At 47.8% G+C, this 16029-nt stretch overlaps 1 protein-coding gene across 3 annotated transcripts in view; it reads right to left on the reverse strand.

Annotated features, from left to right (window-relative positions):
- RNF13 (ring finger protein 13) overlaps positions 1-16029 on the reverse strand; it is a 68839-nt gene that overhangs the window by 20721 nt on the left and 32089 nt on the right. The window lies entirely within an intron of this gene.

Raw genomic sequence — 16029 nt, forward strand, 5'->3', positions numbered from 1 at the left:
GCCCTGTGCATTGCTGGGTGTGACCCAAAAAGTGAAGGAAAAAAAAGTAACTCTTGGTACATGTTTGTTTTCTCCAGCTGTAAAGTGGGGTCTGGCGTGCTCCCGTCGCCCCCAGAGGTGTGCAGGGACCAGGCAGTGCTGGGAACCAAACCAGGGAATCACGGGGGAGGCCAGACCCCCGGCCCCAGCAATCTACTTTTAAAATATAAACCCACCAAAAAATAAAATAAAATAAACTCACATCTCAGCTGCTTATAACAATGTCAGGCAACTGATAAGAACTGAGGATGGGATCACTCGTGGCATATTAGTTAAAGTGAAAACCATGGCGGGGAACATTTACATGCACGCACACAAAATGTCAATTTGGAATACTTCCTCTGCTTGAAACGATTTCATTTTTTAATATTTAACATGGGGCTGGAGCGACAGCACAGCAGTAGGGCGTTTGCCTTACAAGTGGCCAACATAGCCGACCCGAGTTCGATTCCTCTGCCCCTCTCAGAGAGCCCGGCAAGCTACCAAAAGTATCTCGCCCGCACGGCAGAGCCTGGCAAGCTCCCCGTGACATATTCGATATGCCAAACACAATAACAAGTCTCACGATGGAGACGTTACTGGACCCGCTCGAGCAAATCGATGAACAACGGGAGGACCGTGACCAATATTTAACATGGCAAGAAACTCTTGAAATCTGTCCCCTTCTAAACACTGCATAACCCTTAAGTTTTAATATTCACACTTCTAAACACCAGGGAATTACATTTTCAAATAATTAAAAAAAATCATCTCCTCAAGGTGCAACATTAATCTCTTAGTTATCGACATCAAAACAAATTGAGTCTTTGCTCCAATGAAATAGAAATGAAAGCAGAGGCAATCCCAAAAGGGGAAGGCGAAGGCCCCCGAGTTGGGTCTCTGAGAGTGATGTCGCAGCGATCTAACAGAACAGCGTGAAAGGGATGTTGCAGCCTTCTGACAGAAGAGCCATCAGAGCTGCAGGTGATGGCAATGAGGCCCGTTACTCACACCAGAGAAGCCAAAAATGTGCCTGAGTCGGAGTGATTCCTATTGTCCCTGGAAAGCCGGAACCTGGAGGAGATGCGAGCCCCAGGCAACGAGAGAGAGACCCCCACCCCGCCTCACTCCCACCCACAGCCGAGGACCTAGAGCGTGGGACTCTGTGAGCCCCCGCGACCCAGCACACAGGCACAGCTGGACAGCGAAGGAGGAGGTGGAAAGGGGGTGGGGGGAGATCACAGCAAAAACAAACCCAAAAAGCTGCTCTCCGCGAACCACAGAACGGAGAATGCTGAAAATTCAAAACAACCAGACAAGAAGGAAATTTTGTGAGCACCATTTTTCACAAAAGCACTGAAGAGTGCTTACAAAAACTGCAAGTGTGACGTTGCCCAGAAGGACCAAACAAAACATGTTTTGGAGAACTTAACAAGGCTTTCCCAAGGTTTTCGATGTTTTTATTGATTTCTGAAAAAAATGCATCGAAATCTAGCAACACATTCGCATATGGACCGTCGACCGGCAGATGAATACAAACAAGAAAACCCATCCGTGTCTGTGAACTGGGAAACTCCTGTCAGTCGAACTCAATTACATTTTTAACGAAGCAACAGCTGTTCTTTGAAGAACATGCGGCAGACACGAGAGCATTGAGTAATCGCTAAGTGAGCGTGCTTGGGCTCTCCCGTTCATAAAACGTCACCCCAGCCACCCGGCATGGGGCACAAGCAGGGATGCGGGGAGGGAAGATGCCCACAAGGGCATCTGTATGGAGAGGCCTCAGGAAGGACTGCCGGCGGCAACTGGCGGGCGCTCACAGCGATTCTCTCACATAGGAAACACCCCAATATTTTGCATTTTGTAACGTTAGCGGCAACTAAGGTGGCTGTCGAAGCAGGTGGCAGCTAACCGAGAGCTCGAAAGGAATCCAGCACAGCTGGTTTGTGATCATAAACGCCGGCCAAGAGCGGGTCCAAGCTGCAGGCAGATAGGCGTGAAGAGGCGCTGGGCCTGATGCAGTTCATCTTAGCTCAGAAGAAATCAACGGGCAATGCTGACACTAACAAAACAGATGTGACAGGATGAGGGCCCTGAACTCAGAGATCTGTGAAGGAACGCAGAGGCAGGAGGGATGGAGCGACAAGGCCAACACCAAAGGACACACAGGTCAAAGACATCTCTCGTGTGCTGACACTTCCCATGTATTTTCTCAAAATGACAAAATCCAAAGCTAGAGACAGACTCCTGAAGGCAGCAGGGAACAAGCCACAAGGCGTGCAGCAGATCTGTCAAATGAGACCAGGCGAGCCGCAAGAATATGGAAGGGGATAGTACCAAAACACAAGTCAACGAGCACCGCACCAGGGGTACTCTGTCCAGCTAGATTCTCACTCAGGTCTGAAGGATCTACACAGAGCTTCATGGACAGGCAACAGGAGCCTTGAATCCAGAGAGAATCCGGAGCCTTGAAAGCAGTTTTGCATGAAGCGTTAAAAGAGCTCCTTGGAAGGACAGGAGAAACTTCCCTCCAAGTGGCACTGAGTATGGCTCTTACTGATCAAGCATAAGGTTGTCCTCTACTAGATTAAGAAAGGTTAAAAACACATCGCAATTAATCATCACAAATTGTCTTTTACTGATTAATTTTCCAATAATTGCCATTCCTTTGGGCTGGCGTGATAGCACAGTGGTTAGGCCTTGCAGGAGGCCGGCCCAGCCCACCCGGGTTCAATTCCTCCGCCCCTCTTGGAGAGCCCTGCAAGCTACCAAGAATATCTCACCCTCACAGCAAAGCCTGGCAAGCTACCCATGACGTGTTCAATACGCCAAACACAGTAACAACAAGTCTCACAATGGAGACATTAATGGGCCCGATTGAGCAAATCGATGAACTTTGGGAGGACAGTGCTACAGTGGGATTCCTTTAAGTTTAACTGAACCAAGTACTATGAAATAAATTTGTTATCTGCCTGCCCAAGAGCACAGGCTAGGAGAGTGGGAGGGAGCCTCAAGATATTGGAGGATGGAAAGGGACACTGGTGATGGGATTGGCACAGCATAGGCCTGAAACAACTCTATTTTAACAACTTTGTAACTCATGGTGTCTCGATAAACATTCCTGGAAAAAAGAAAAAAAAAAGAAAGCATGGAATTCCCCAGTGCATCAGAATAAAGATCCAGAAGAACCTTTAACGCCACACCAAAGTTTAGGAAGAGGAACTGAACGAAGAGAGCCTTGAGACTCACAGGATGCCAATCTTAAAACATTTGCAAACAAAACAAAACCTCAAACAAATACATCCAAGCCAAGAAGAAAAGTGCTGAAAGATACTGTGGTTGAGTTTACAGAAAGGTAGAGGGGGAAATGGTGTGGACTGATACCAGTGGTGGTTTTATGGAAGCTAAAATACACTTCACAAAGAGGGGGGAAGGCCAGCGAGAAGCGCGCACAGCAGGTCAGGCGCGTGGCCTGCCTGGGGTGGACCTGGGTTCAATCTCAGCCACCCCCTCGGGTCTCCTGAGCACGGTCAGAGTCTGGGGGAAGTCCTGGGCACAGGCAGCTTTCACCCCACCCCCACCCACCTCCACCCCAGGAGAAAAATAAATAGAGAGAGAAAACTATCAGGTCAACAGCGATCAGACTTGGGGAGGATTTTTCACAACAGGAAGAAAAAGCAAGTCAGAAAGCAGGACCTGGCAGGGCACATTAAACACGGCTGTCTGGGAGGCCGGAGAGCGAGGCCAGGAGTTCAAGCTTTTGCCTCGCAGGCCGCCAACCCTAGTTCAGTTCCGACCACTGCACATGGTCCCCAAGCACAGTGTCAGGAATAAGCACCCCTGAGTGTAGCCAACATTCCCCACCCCTCGAAAAAGGGAAAAGAAAAACTATTTTTGAAACAACGCAAAAGGGCCAGAGCACAGTGGGTAGAAACACTGACCTTGTGTGTGGCTGACCCGGGTTCAATCCCTGGCAGCCTGGGGCTGTTCCCCCATGCCTCACTAGGAGTGAAACCTGAGTGGAGAGCCAGGTATGGCCCAAAAAACAAATGGAAAATTAGAAGGCAATCTTATCCTAAAGAAAAGCACTAGTCAAATGAAGAACTGCTGGGGCCGGAGTAGGCCATCAGGATGAGCCCATGCAGACGGCACCGCACACGGGCAGGAACAAGGGCCCCATGAAAGGGGCGAGACTACTCCTGAGTCCTGACTTTTTTGGACGAGGCTGAACATCTTTTTCTGTGAGCTGCCTTCAGTAAATAATTTCATAAATTTCAGTCAGTCTTGGGGCTGCAGTGATAGCACAGCGGTAGGGCGTTTGCCTTGCACGCAGCCAACATGGCCGACCCGAGTTCGATTCCTCCGCCCCTCTTGGAGAGCCCGGCAAGCTACCGAGAGGATCTCGCCTGCTCGGCAGAGCCTGGCAAGCTCCCCGTGACGTACTCGATATGCCAAACACAGTAACAACAGGTCTCATGATGGAGACGTTACTGGGCCCGCTTGAGCAAATCGATGAACAACGGGAGGACAGTGACAGTCAGTCTTCCTCTTCTCACAGATCCTAGGTGCTTACTTAGCCTGTTTGTTTGTAGGACACAGATCCCAAGTACTTAGCCTGTTTGTTTTCTGTATGCATATCCTAGGTACTTAGTTTGTTTTCAGTAAGAAGATCTCAGGTACTTAGCCTGTTTGTTTTTAGTATACAGAAAAGCTTTGGGCTTTGCATGGGCTTTGCAACTTCTTTGTTGAGGACCTCACTATTTTGAGCCCTTTAGAGTACGAACAATGCGATGGTAATAAAAGGAGATTTCAAGGCACTCTGACCTTTGTCACAGTGTCTGAACGAACCTGGACCTCCATGAAATATAATTTTTCTTGCGTTCCTTGTCTCTCAGCGCCTCTGACAGAATATTCGAGCAACAAGGAACAGCTGAAGGCAGCAAATTCTGAACCATATTACCCGGACCTTGGGGCCGAAGAGACAGCATGGCAGGTACCTGCACTGGAAGCAGCTGACCCAGGTTCTATCCCTGGCAGCCCACAGCGTCCTCTGTGTACCTCCAAGAGTAATTCCTGAGTGCAGAGCTAGGAGTAACCCCAGGGCATCACCAGGTGTGGTCCAAAACAAACTAATTAAAAAATAATAACATATATGCAGTGTAAAATAAACTAAAAGAATCTATATCAGATACACTAGAAATTTCCCAGATGACACAAAGGAAGAGAAGAACTGAGGGGGGAAAAAAGAAAAAGAAATTATGAAAGTGGTACTTAGAAATCCTATCTTGTAAGTAATTACATTAAATGTAAAAAGACTTAATCTTCAAATCAAAAACCAAGCAGAATATCGTAAACACATGACTCATCAATATGTTGTCTACAGGGGACTCCCTCTACATAGTTCAACATCTCAAGCAGGGTAATAATAGAATGAAAAAGACAGACCGCACAAGCTGTATAAAACCAGACTTACTGATAAAAACTAAGGAAGAGAAACAGTGTGCAATTTTTCCATCGGAAAGATCTAGGCACCATACACATCGATGGGCCTCAAGACAAAAGCGAGAAGGAACACACTCAACAGTTACAACTAGAGACTTCCCTGCCTCGCTGATGAACAGAACAAAGCAGGCAGCAGACAAGCAAGAAAACAGAAGGCTGGGGTACTGGAAACCCAGCACACTCACAGACATTTCAGGAGCACATGTCCTCACATGCTATGAAGCAACCCCAGCGTCCTAACGTCTCTCTCATTCTCTCTACTCCATCTCCTCTCTCTCTCTCTCTCTCATCAGAGGACCTGGTATGAAGCATCCCTAAAGTATCTCTCTCTCTCTCTCTCTCTCTCTCTCTCTCTCTCTCTCTCTCTCTCTCTCTCTCTCTCCCCCCCCGCCCCCAAGTACGGCTGAGTCCAGGCAGGTCTGACCCAAACACCTCCCCGACGCGGGGCTCATTCTCCCACCACTGTGGAACAGAATCAAGACTCAGTTTTAGAAGGAAACTTAGGAAATTCAAAAATGCATCACACACAACACATTCCTACAAAGCCGACGGAACAAGAGATTTCCCACAGAGATTATAGAATGTTCTACAGCAAATGAAAACAAAACCCCAAACCTCTCTCAAAGTGTGGGACACAGGGGGCTGGCTCGGCTGGCTGGCATGCCTGGATCCCTGTGTCCAACCGGGAGGCTCCCCAGAGGAGTTCCCAGGTGGGAGGAAAGGAGAAACGCGTCCCAGGGCCGAGACTGGCGTCATGCCCTTTGGGCGAAGTGCACCCCAAAAAGGACCAGTTAGGTTCCCTAAGTAACCCAACTGCCGGCGAAAACAAACAGAGCACCGTCCTCTGAGGTGTCCGGCATCGAGAAATAGAAGCGAACATCTGGGAGACCTGGAGTTAGATTCCATTACCCTTTGCTCTTCTTGGCTGACTGCTTTTTTTGTGTGTTCTCCAGTTTGGGGCCACACCTGGCAGTGCACCAGAGGCCAGCACAGCACATCCCTGGGAGTGGCCCAGGACCCCAGCTGTGGCCCCTACTTTAAAAATTAATAAGCTGGCTGGAGAGATAGTATGAGGGTCAAGACACTTTGCACCCCTCCGGCCCCAGTGAGATCCCTGCAACTGCACATGTGGTCCTCCGAGCACCGCCAGGGCTCACTCCCGAGCAGAGTCAGGGAGAGCCCAGGAGCATGGCCACGTGGCCCCAAAACATAACCTCGCTCCCAAATTTAATAAAGTGACGTAGACAGAACAACTGGGGACTATGGAAACTAGAAGTGTCGGGAGACACACGTGCGCACATCTGTGTCACCAGGAAAGCACAGGCTTCGTCCTCAGGGCTGCATTTTATGGCAGAAGTGCTCCCTCTCTCAGCAATGCCAGGGGTTCCCAGGAGACACCCAAAGGTGCTCTGGGACTCTGGAGTGTTGGGCACTGACTGCTAGGCCCAGGGGTGCTACCACTTCCTTCCCGATTCTTGGGAGCTTTTAACATTTTTGAAAATATTCACCTGAGTAGGAAAGGAAGAAATCAAGCTCTCACTATTCGCAGATGATATGATACTATACTTAGAGAACCCTATAACCTCCACCAAGAAACTCCTAGAAATAATAGACCTGTATAGTGAAGCTGCAGGCTATAAAATCAATACACAAAAGTCCATGGCTTTCCTATATGCAAACAGTGAGAGAGAAGAAAGCGACATGAAAAAAAAATAGTCCCGTTCACAATTGTGCCCCAGAAAATCAAGTACCTAGAAATCAGCATAACTAAGGAAATAAACAAAGAAAACTACAAAACGCTACTTCAGGAAATAAAAGAGGACACGAGGAAATGGAAAGGTATCCCCTGCTCATGGGTCGGGAGAGTTAACATTGTCAAAATGGCAATACTTCCCAAAGCATTATACAAATTCAATGCAATCCCTATAAGGATACCCATGACATTCTTCAAAGAAATGGAGCAAACACTCCTAAAATTCATATGGAACAATAAGCCCCCACGAATAGCTAAAGCAATTCTTGGGAAAAAGAAAATGGGACGAATCAACCTCCCTAACCTCAAACTCTACTACAAAGCAGTAATAATTAAAACAGCATGGTACTGGAACAAAGGCAGAGCTGCAGACCAATGGAACAGAGTTGAATATACTGACATCTCCCCTCAATCATATGATCATCTAATCTTTGATAGAGGAGCAAGTAATGTGAAGTGGAGTAAGGAAAGCCTCTTTAACAAAGTGTGCTGGCAAAACTGGATGGCTACATGCAAAAAAATGGGCTCAGAACTCTGCCTAACACCATGTACAAAAGATCAAAATGGATTAAAGACCTCAACATCAGACCGGAATCCATAAGGTACATTGAAGACAAAGTTGGCAAAACCCTCCATGACATTGAAGCTAATGGTATCTTCAAAGATGTCACACCACTGGCCTAGCAAGTGAAAACAGAGATAGACAAATGGGACTATCTTAAACTAAGAAGCTTCTATACCTCCAAAGAAACAGTGACCAAAATACAAAGACAGTCTACAGAATGGGAAAGGATATTCGCGGAATACACATCTGACAAGGGGTTGATATCAAGGATATACAAAATACTGGTTGAACTCCACAAGAAGAAAACATCCAACCCCATCCAAAAATGGGGCAATGAAATGAACAGAAACTTTCTCAAAGAAGAAACCCGAATGGCAAAAAAGCACATGAGAAAATGCTCCACATCATTAGTCATCAGGGAGATGCAGATCAGAACCACAATGAGATACCATCTCACACCTCAGAGACTGGCCCACATCCAAAAGAACAAAAGCAACTGGTGCTCGCAAGGATGTGGCGAGAAAGGGACCCTCCTTCACTGCTGCTGGGAATGTCGACTGGTTCAGCCCTTTTGGAAAACAGTATGGACGATTCTCAAAAAATTAGAAATTGAGCTCCCATTTGATCCAGCAATGCCACTCCTGGGAATATATCCCATAGAGGCAAAAAAGTATAGCCGAAGTGACATCTGCACTTGTTTGTTCATTGCAGCACTCTTTACAATAGCCAGAACCTGGAAGAAACCTGAATGCCCAAGAACAGATGACTGGTTAAAGAAACTTTGGTACATCTACACAATGGAGTACTATGTAACTGTTAGAAAAGATGAAGTCATGAAATTTACATACAAGTGGTACTACATGGAAAGTACCGTGCTAAGCAAAATGAGTCAGAAAGAGAGGGGCAGACATAGAAAGACTGCATTCATCTGGGGGATATAAAGTAACAAAATAGGAGATTAATACCCAAGAATAGCTGAGATCAGTACCAGGAGAATTACTCCATGGCTTAAAGGCCAGCCGGGCATTCTAGGGGAAAGGGCAGCTCAGATAGAGAAGGGAGCACCAAATCAAGGGTGTTGGGAAGATCCGCCCAGGATGGGAGATGCATGCTGAAAGTAGACTACAGACCAAACATGATCGCCACTCAATGCCTCTTTTGCAAACCACAGCACCCAAAAGGAGAGAGAGAACAAAAGAAAACTGCCCTGCCACAGAGGCAGGGTAGGATGGGGGGATGGGGGTGGGAGGGATACTGGGATCCATGGTGGTGGAAAATGGGCACTGCTGGAGGGATGGGTACTTGATCATTGTATAACTGAAACCCAAGCACAAAAATTTGTAAGTCTACAACTGTACCTCATGGTGTTTCACTAATAAAAATTAATAAAAAAAAAATATTCACCTGAGGACTCTGACAATGTGAAATGTTTTTGTTTTATTAGGTCACACCCCACGTTGCTCTCTGGCTCTGCACTTGGGGGTCAATCACTCATGGTGGGCTCAAGGAACAAATGGGATGCCAGGGATCGAACCTAGGTCGGTCATGTGCAAGGCAAATGCCTTACCGCTGTACTGTCACTCTGGCCCCACGTGATAGATCTTAATCACTCAAATGTTAGGTAATTAACTTTAAATAGAATAAACTTCAACTGCAATGGTTTAATAATATGGTGTAATGTGGACTAATTTCACTGTACTCCCATAAAAAAAAGAAAAGCAAAATCTTTTTGCACGTAAACATAAAAGGAAACTACAATTTAAAAACAAAACTAAATTTCTGCTCATTTCTATCTTAAGGGCTGGAGCAATAGCACAGCGGTAGGGCATTTGCCTTACAAGTGGCCAACATGGCTGACCCGAGTTCGATTCCTCCACCCCTCTCGGAGAGTCCGGCAAGCTACGGAGAGTATCTCGCCCGCACGGCAGAGCCTGGCAAGCTCCCCGGGACATATTCGATGTGCCAAACACAGTAACAACAAGTCTCATGATGGAGACGTTACTGGGCCCGCTCGAGCAAATCTATGAACAACGGGAGGACTGTGACCATTTCTATCTTAAAAGATTATCTTAACTATTAATAAGATTATTTTTTCATATTTATTGACAGAAACATTAGGAAAACTAAATCTATTACCACTCTGAAAAAACAGATCTAGTAATAGTGCTTATAACTTTGTTGTTGTTACTGTTTTAAGGCCACAGCTGACGGTACTTAGGGTTTAGGCCTGCACTCAGGGATCACTCCCCAGGGTGCCTGGGGACCGACCACATGGGGTGCCAGGGTTTGAGACCAAGCAAATGGTCTACCCACTGTACTCCAGCCCCACCACTTAGAACATTTTGTTTGTCAGATTTTTTGTGTCTTGCAGAAAAGAACAGTCTGGTTTATATGTATAGATCATAAATCTAGAAGAATCTCTCTCAAATAAATACTTTATTCAGCTAAATATTTTTTTCAAATGGAATCACAACTAAGGGAATTATCTATCCAATCCTCCCGCAGAGAGAGCCAGAAAGATGACCCTTCTGGGTCTTGCTATCCCTCCAGAAGTGAACCCTGAGCGCAGAGCCAGGAGTAAGCCCTGAGCACCCCAGATGTGGCTTAGTTCACCGTCTAGAAATGTGACAAAATTCTACTTCAGTCACAGTGGATAAAAATTGTCTTAAAATCTTTTGTATTTTCCCAGCGTTCTCAGCCATAGGACAGGGCTTGACCTTTTCACATCACTTGGGGTTGATCACAAAAGATAGTTTTTCTACTTACCACTAAGAGTCCAAAGTTACTTCCTCTCAAGGAGCTTTCTAGAAGAATATAAATAGCGGGCACCCAGCCATGCTGTACCCCTGCTTTCCTTTCTTTTCATATTTTTTATTTTTGGCTTTGGGGGTCACACCCAGCAATGCTCAGGGGTTACTCCTGGCTCTGCACTCAGGAATCACTCCTGGCAGTGTCTGGGGGACCAGGTAGGATGCCAGGGACTGAACATTGGTCGGCCGCGTGCACAGCAAGTGCCCTGCCCTCTGTACTTCGCTCTGGCCCGATGCATTCTTTTCCCCAAAATTCAGTACAAAGAGGATGTGGGGGTCAAGGTGATTTCTCTAGGGTATTTGATTTGTGGTTGCGTATCAAGAATTCCCAATCTGTGGGTTGAAGAGAGTTTCACGGAATGGGCTTGCCCGCAGCACCGCCTTACCGGAGCACAGAGCTGGGAGTAGCCCCAAGCACTGCCAGGGGAGGACCCAAAACACATTTGTTAAAAAAAAGGGAACTCAAAGTGGGTACCCACACTCTCATTTCTCGTTCCTCTTTGTTTACAAGAGGTGAAAACTGTGTGGAATGACCTTTTTTATTTTTTGCATTCTAACACGTGGGTGTTAATGGTGACCCTCTGAACTTCCCCTTAAAAGTGTTTGTATTGGAGCTGGAGTGATAGAACAGTGGGGAGGGCTTGCACGCAGCCAACGGGGTTTGATCCCCGACACCCCATATGGTCCCCCAAGCACCACCAGGAGTAATTCCTGAGTGCAGAGCCAGGAGAACCCCTGGCATCACTGGGTGTGACCTAAAAATCAAAAAAAAAAAAAAAAAAAGAAAGAAAAGAAAAAGAAAAAGTGTTTGCATCATTTTAATGCATTAGCCAGATATTTAAATATTTCACTCACTCAGGACCAGAGCAATAGCACAGCAAGGTGGGCTTTTGCCTTGCATGCAGCCAACCAGGGTTCAATCCCCCGCATTCTATATGCTCTCTTGAGCACCACCAGGAGTAATTCCTGAGTGCAGTCAGGAGTAACCCTGAGTATCGCCGGGTATGACCCAAAAAGCCAAAAAAAAAAACAAAAAAAAAACCCAAGTTTCACTCACTAAGCGAAAATAAAATTTTGTTCTAAAAAATAAATTAAAAGGAGGGGTTGGAGCCATTTGTTTTGCACGTGGCCAATCCGGGTTCAATCCCCAGCATCCCATATGGTCCCCCAAGCACTGCCAGGGGTAATTCCTGAGTGCAGAGCCAGGAGGAACCCTTGAGCATAGCTGGCTGTGACCCAAAAAGCATTAAGAAAAAAAGAAATTTAAGTACAGAATGTTTCAAAAGAAAAAAAGGGTCCGGACAAGCAGCTAGCTCAATGCTGTCTGGAAGGCCCCTGGTATGTGCCGGCGTCACGGTGTATTTCCTGATCTACCCCGAAGGTCCCTTTGCAGGGAGCTGACCTGGGGCAAGCAGCATCTTATTTATAACTATGCATGTTTACTTGGTTTCGAGGCTAAGTCAAATTTAATTGCTTCATTAGGAAAACGATGCTGAGGAGATGGAGAGGTAGTACAGCAGGTATGGCACTTGCCTCGCACAAAGGACCCGGGTTCCATCCCTGGCATCCCTTACAGTTCCCCAGAGCACCGCTAGGCGTGATTCTTGAGTGTGGAGCCGGACTAAGCCCTCAGCATTGCTGGACAGGTAAAATCTTCTGTGTGTATGCAAAGCCTCACTTAGTTGTTTCCAGCAGAGAAGAGAAGGCAAGAGGGGCTCAGGGGACCACCGTGGTACTGGGGAGGAGAAGCAGGGTCAGCCATAGGCAAATGCCTGAACCCTGGACTAACTCTCTGGCCCTGGGTGGAATCCCATGGACCGTAGTAATAATAATAATAATCACAGTCACGGTCTCACGGTCTTCCCGTTATTCATCGATTTGCTCGAGTGGGCCCAGTAACGTCTCCACTGGAACAATTGTTACTGTGTTTGGCATATCGAATACATCACGGGTGGCTTGCCAGGCTCTGCCGTGCGGGCGAGATCCTCTCGGTAGCTTGCCGGGCTCTCCGAGAGGGGCAGAGGAATCGAACTTGGGTCAGCCATGTTGGCTGCGTGCAAGGCAAACGCCCTACCCGCTGTGCTATCACTCCAGCCCAATAATAATAATAGTAACGACAAATAGGAAATTCCCTGACAAAGATCACATATGAAGATTATGTACTAGGATCTTCAGGTGGAATAAGATCAGAAAGATAAAGTACTTGCCTGAAAACCTGCTTTCCTATACTTGTAAATGTTTTTATTTAAAGAAGTGATTTACAAAGTCATTGACAAGTTCTAGACTTGCCAGTGTCGGCTACCTTTCACCAATGTTCCAGGTCCCGTCCCCACCCGTTCCCACCCCCACCTGCCCTGTCCCCCCGCCTGTCACCTGGACAGGCTCATTCCAGAGTTCTACTGGCTGCTGCTTAGACCTCATGTCTGAAAACATACTTTCGGGGCCGGAGCTACAGAACAGCGGGGAGGGCACTTGCCTTGCACAAGGCTAACCCGAGTTTGATCCCCGGCATCCCACATGGTCCCCAGAGCACCTCAAGGAGTGATTCCTGAGCACAGAGCCAGGAGTAACCCCTGAGCATTGCCGGGTGTGACCCAAAAAGAAAAAAAAAGTTTTAACAAAATCTGACAGGCCAATCACACGGATAAGAACTGAATCTCTCATAAGCTGAAGTGAGTGCTGAGCTGTTCATTTCACTGTTTCATTCTACACATACACGCCACACATACATTTTCTGCACCTGCTGTCTCAAAGTACAAAAAGGTAAATGAAGCCTAACGCGAACACTGACGCTGGTGATCCTTCCGGCCCTCCTACCTAAACACGGGGCTTCGGGAATCCTAGAAGTAGGAGACAAACAGAGCTTTGCCTCAAAGTCCACTTATCCTCACACAGACCTCCACAGACCCTCAGCAGAAAATGGGCCTAACTTGGCGTCTGAATCTTTCTAAAGATGAAAAAAATTCTCTGGCAAACTGATTTTCTCTTCAACAGCCAATACAAGCCCACAGTGAGTCAGACATTAACCTGAACACAAACTACCCTTTCTCCCAGCCTGTGACGAGAAGGTGTGTGTGTGTGTGTGTGTGTGTGTGTGTGTGTGTGTTGGGAGGGGAAGGGAACGACTTGTTTACCCTCTAAGCAAAGGGAAAGAAAGCCTGGTTATAATCTTCCTTAACGTTCTTCCATTACCTAAATATTTGGGAGCTGCAGAGATAACTAACTGGGCTGAGCACAAGCTCCACATGAAGGAGACCCAAGCCCGAGTCCCAGAACCACGCGGGTCCTTGGGCTCTGCTGGGAGTGACCCCCAAACATACAGCCCACAGTGGACTCTCAAGGACTGCTAGCTGCAGCCCCCAAAGCCAAACTAACGCTCTGCTGTAATGCCCACAAAGTTGCCAGTCCAAGACTGATCTGTCTCAGGAAGCGACACCAACATTTTTCTACTGAAAATATTTACTAGAGGGCAGCAGAGACAGTGCAGTGAGTAGGGCGCTGGCCTTGCACGCAGCCGACCCAGGTTCGATCCCCGGCATCCCATGTGGTCCCCCCACTCCACCCGGAGCAGCACCAGGATTGATCCCTGAGTAAAGAGCGAGGAGTAGCCTCTGAGCATAGCCAGGTGTAGCCCCCCCGCAAAAAAAATTTTTTTAAATGATGAAAGATTTGCTACAGCTTTAATATATTTACTGCAAAGCCAACAACGAATCTTAATTCAAAAGACTTGGAACACTGCCATTTCCGGGAGAAAAGGTCCCACCGGTGGTGGCCTGGTGCTGGAACAGTGAATGCCCGAAACGACTCATTGTGAAGCGCTTTGCAAGGCTTGGTGCTTAAATAAAGTTAGAAGGGAAAAAAAAACCAGGACAACTTCCAAACAATCAGACTCTGTCACAGCCAGGAACATCATTGTACAAAGAAAAACAGAATCAGGCTGTCTTGCTTCTCCTCTGAAGGGCTCCTTTCACAGGGCGCGGGGCTTGCATCCGTGAGTGAGTGCGTGCGATTGTTCCCCAGGCAGCAGCTGGCGTGGGATCTCTAGCTCTTACTAGCTCCTGCTGGACTTCGGGACCCCACGCATCTGAATCCGGACTCAGCCTGGCTCCGGCTGCATCTAAGACCTGGTTCAAATGTGCTTCTCTCTCCACGGAAGATTAGAACAACAAAAACTCCACACAAGGCTGCCGGCCTTAGCACAGAGTGGTACACTCTGCAATTTTCTAACCCTCCCAAAGTGTTCCCACAAATCGGCCTGTGCCACTCACAGGGGTCGTCTGGGCATTTCACTTGGGGGGGGGGGGGGCACTTGCTCTGGAGAGACAACCCTCGGGTCACTCACTCCTAAGGGAGTAATGAGAGAAACAGCTGAGCAACAGCAGGGCGGGAAGACTGGCTGATATGTACACGGCGGGGAACAGTGAGAACTTTTCTTTTCTAATTCATTTTTATTAAAAACACCGTGATTTGCAAACTTGTTCGTGACACAGTGGTTTCAAGCATTTAGTTTTCCAATACTACCACTGTGACTTTCCCTCCACCAATATCCCCAGTTTAAAAATGAGAACTTTTTAACATGGCTAGAGAATCCTCATCTAAACTTTTTCCAGACATGCTTTTCCACATCTACAAGCCTTTAGGTACTAGAAGGTTAGGAGCTGGGCAACAGTGTCCTCCCAGCGGGGAGGGCATTTGCCTACATGCAGCCAACCTGGGTTCGATCCCTGGCATCCCATATGGTCCCCTGAACACTGCCAGGAGTCATTCCTGAGTGCAGAGCCAGGAGTAACCCCTGAGCATTGCCGGGTGTGACCCAAAAAAAAGCAAAAAAGAGAGAGAGAGAGAGAGAGATACGATTTCACACCAGTGAGCATATCCAAAAGTCTGGGAATGGGGTAGAGAGAAAGTACAGTGGGTAGGGCGCCTGCCTTGCATGTGGCCAAGCCAGGTTCAATTCCCCGGCGCTGCATACGGTGCCCCAGGCCAGCGTGATCCCTGAGCACAGAGCTAGGAGCAGCCCTGAGCAGCGCCAGGTCCCTCCCCCCAAATAATAATGAAAGCAAGAACCTCTGAAGGCAGTGCTGAGGCTAGCGTGAGGGCGGGCAGCTGCACCCTCGGCTTGTTCTGGGAAAGGCCCTTTGACCAGCCCTGGTAGGGGCCCTCCTGCCTGCCACAGGTCACCCAGCAGGAGCCCACAGGTCACGCAGGAGGAGCGCCACCCGGCAGGGGGAGGGAAAGGGGGGCAGAAAGCGGGTGTGAATGTCTGCACCCCGGATTCAACAGAGCAGTGCGTGACCCTGCCTCCCTAACCCCAGTTCGGGATGCCGAAGCCCCCACGAAATTCCTGGGAGCAAAGTCTTCTGGAGGCTGGTCACTCCCTG

This window comes from Sorex fumeus, unplaced genomic scaffold, assembly GCF_029834395.1.
Source record: "Sorex fumeus unplaced genomic scaffold, SorFum_2.1 ptg000044l, whole genome shotgun sequence".
In the NCBI taxonomy this organism is placed as follows: Eukaryota; Metazoa; Chordata; class Mammalia; order Eulipotyphla; family Soricidae; genus Sorex; species Sorex fumeus.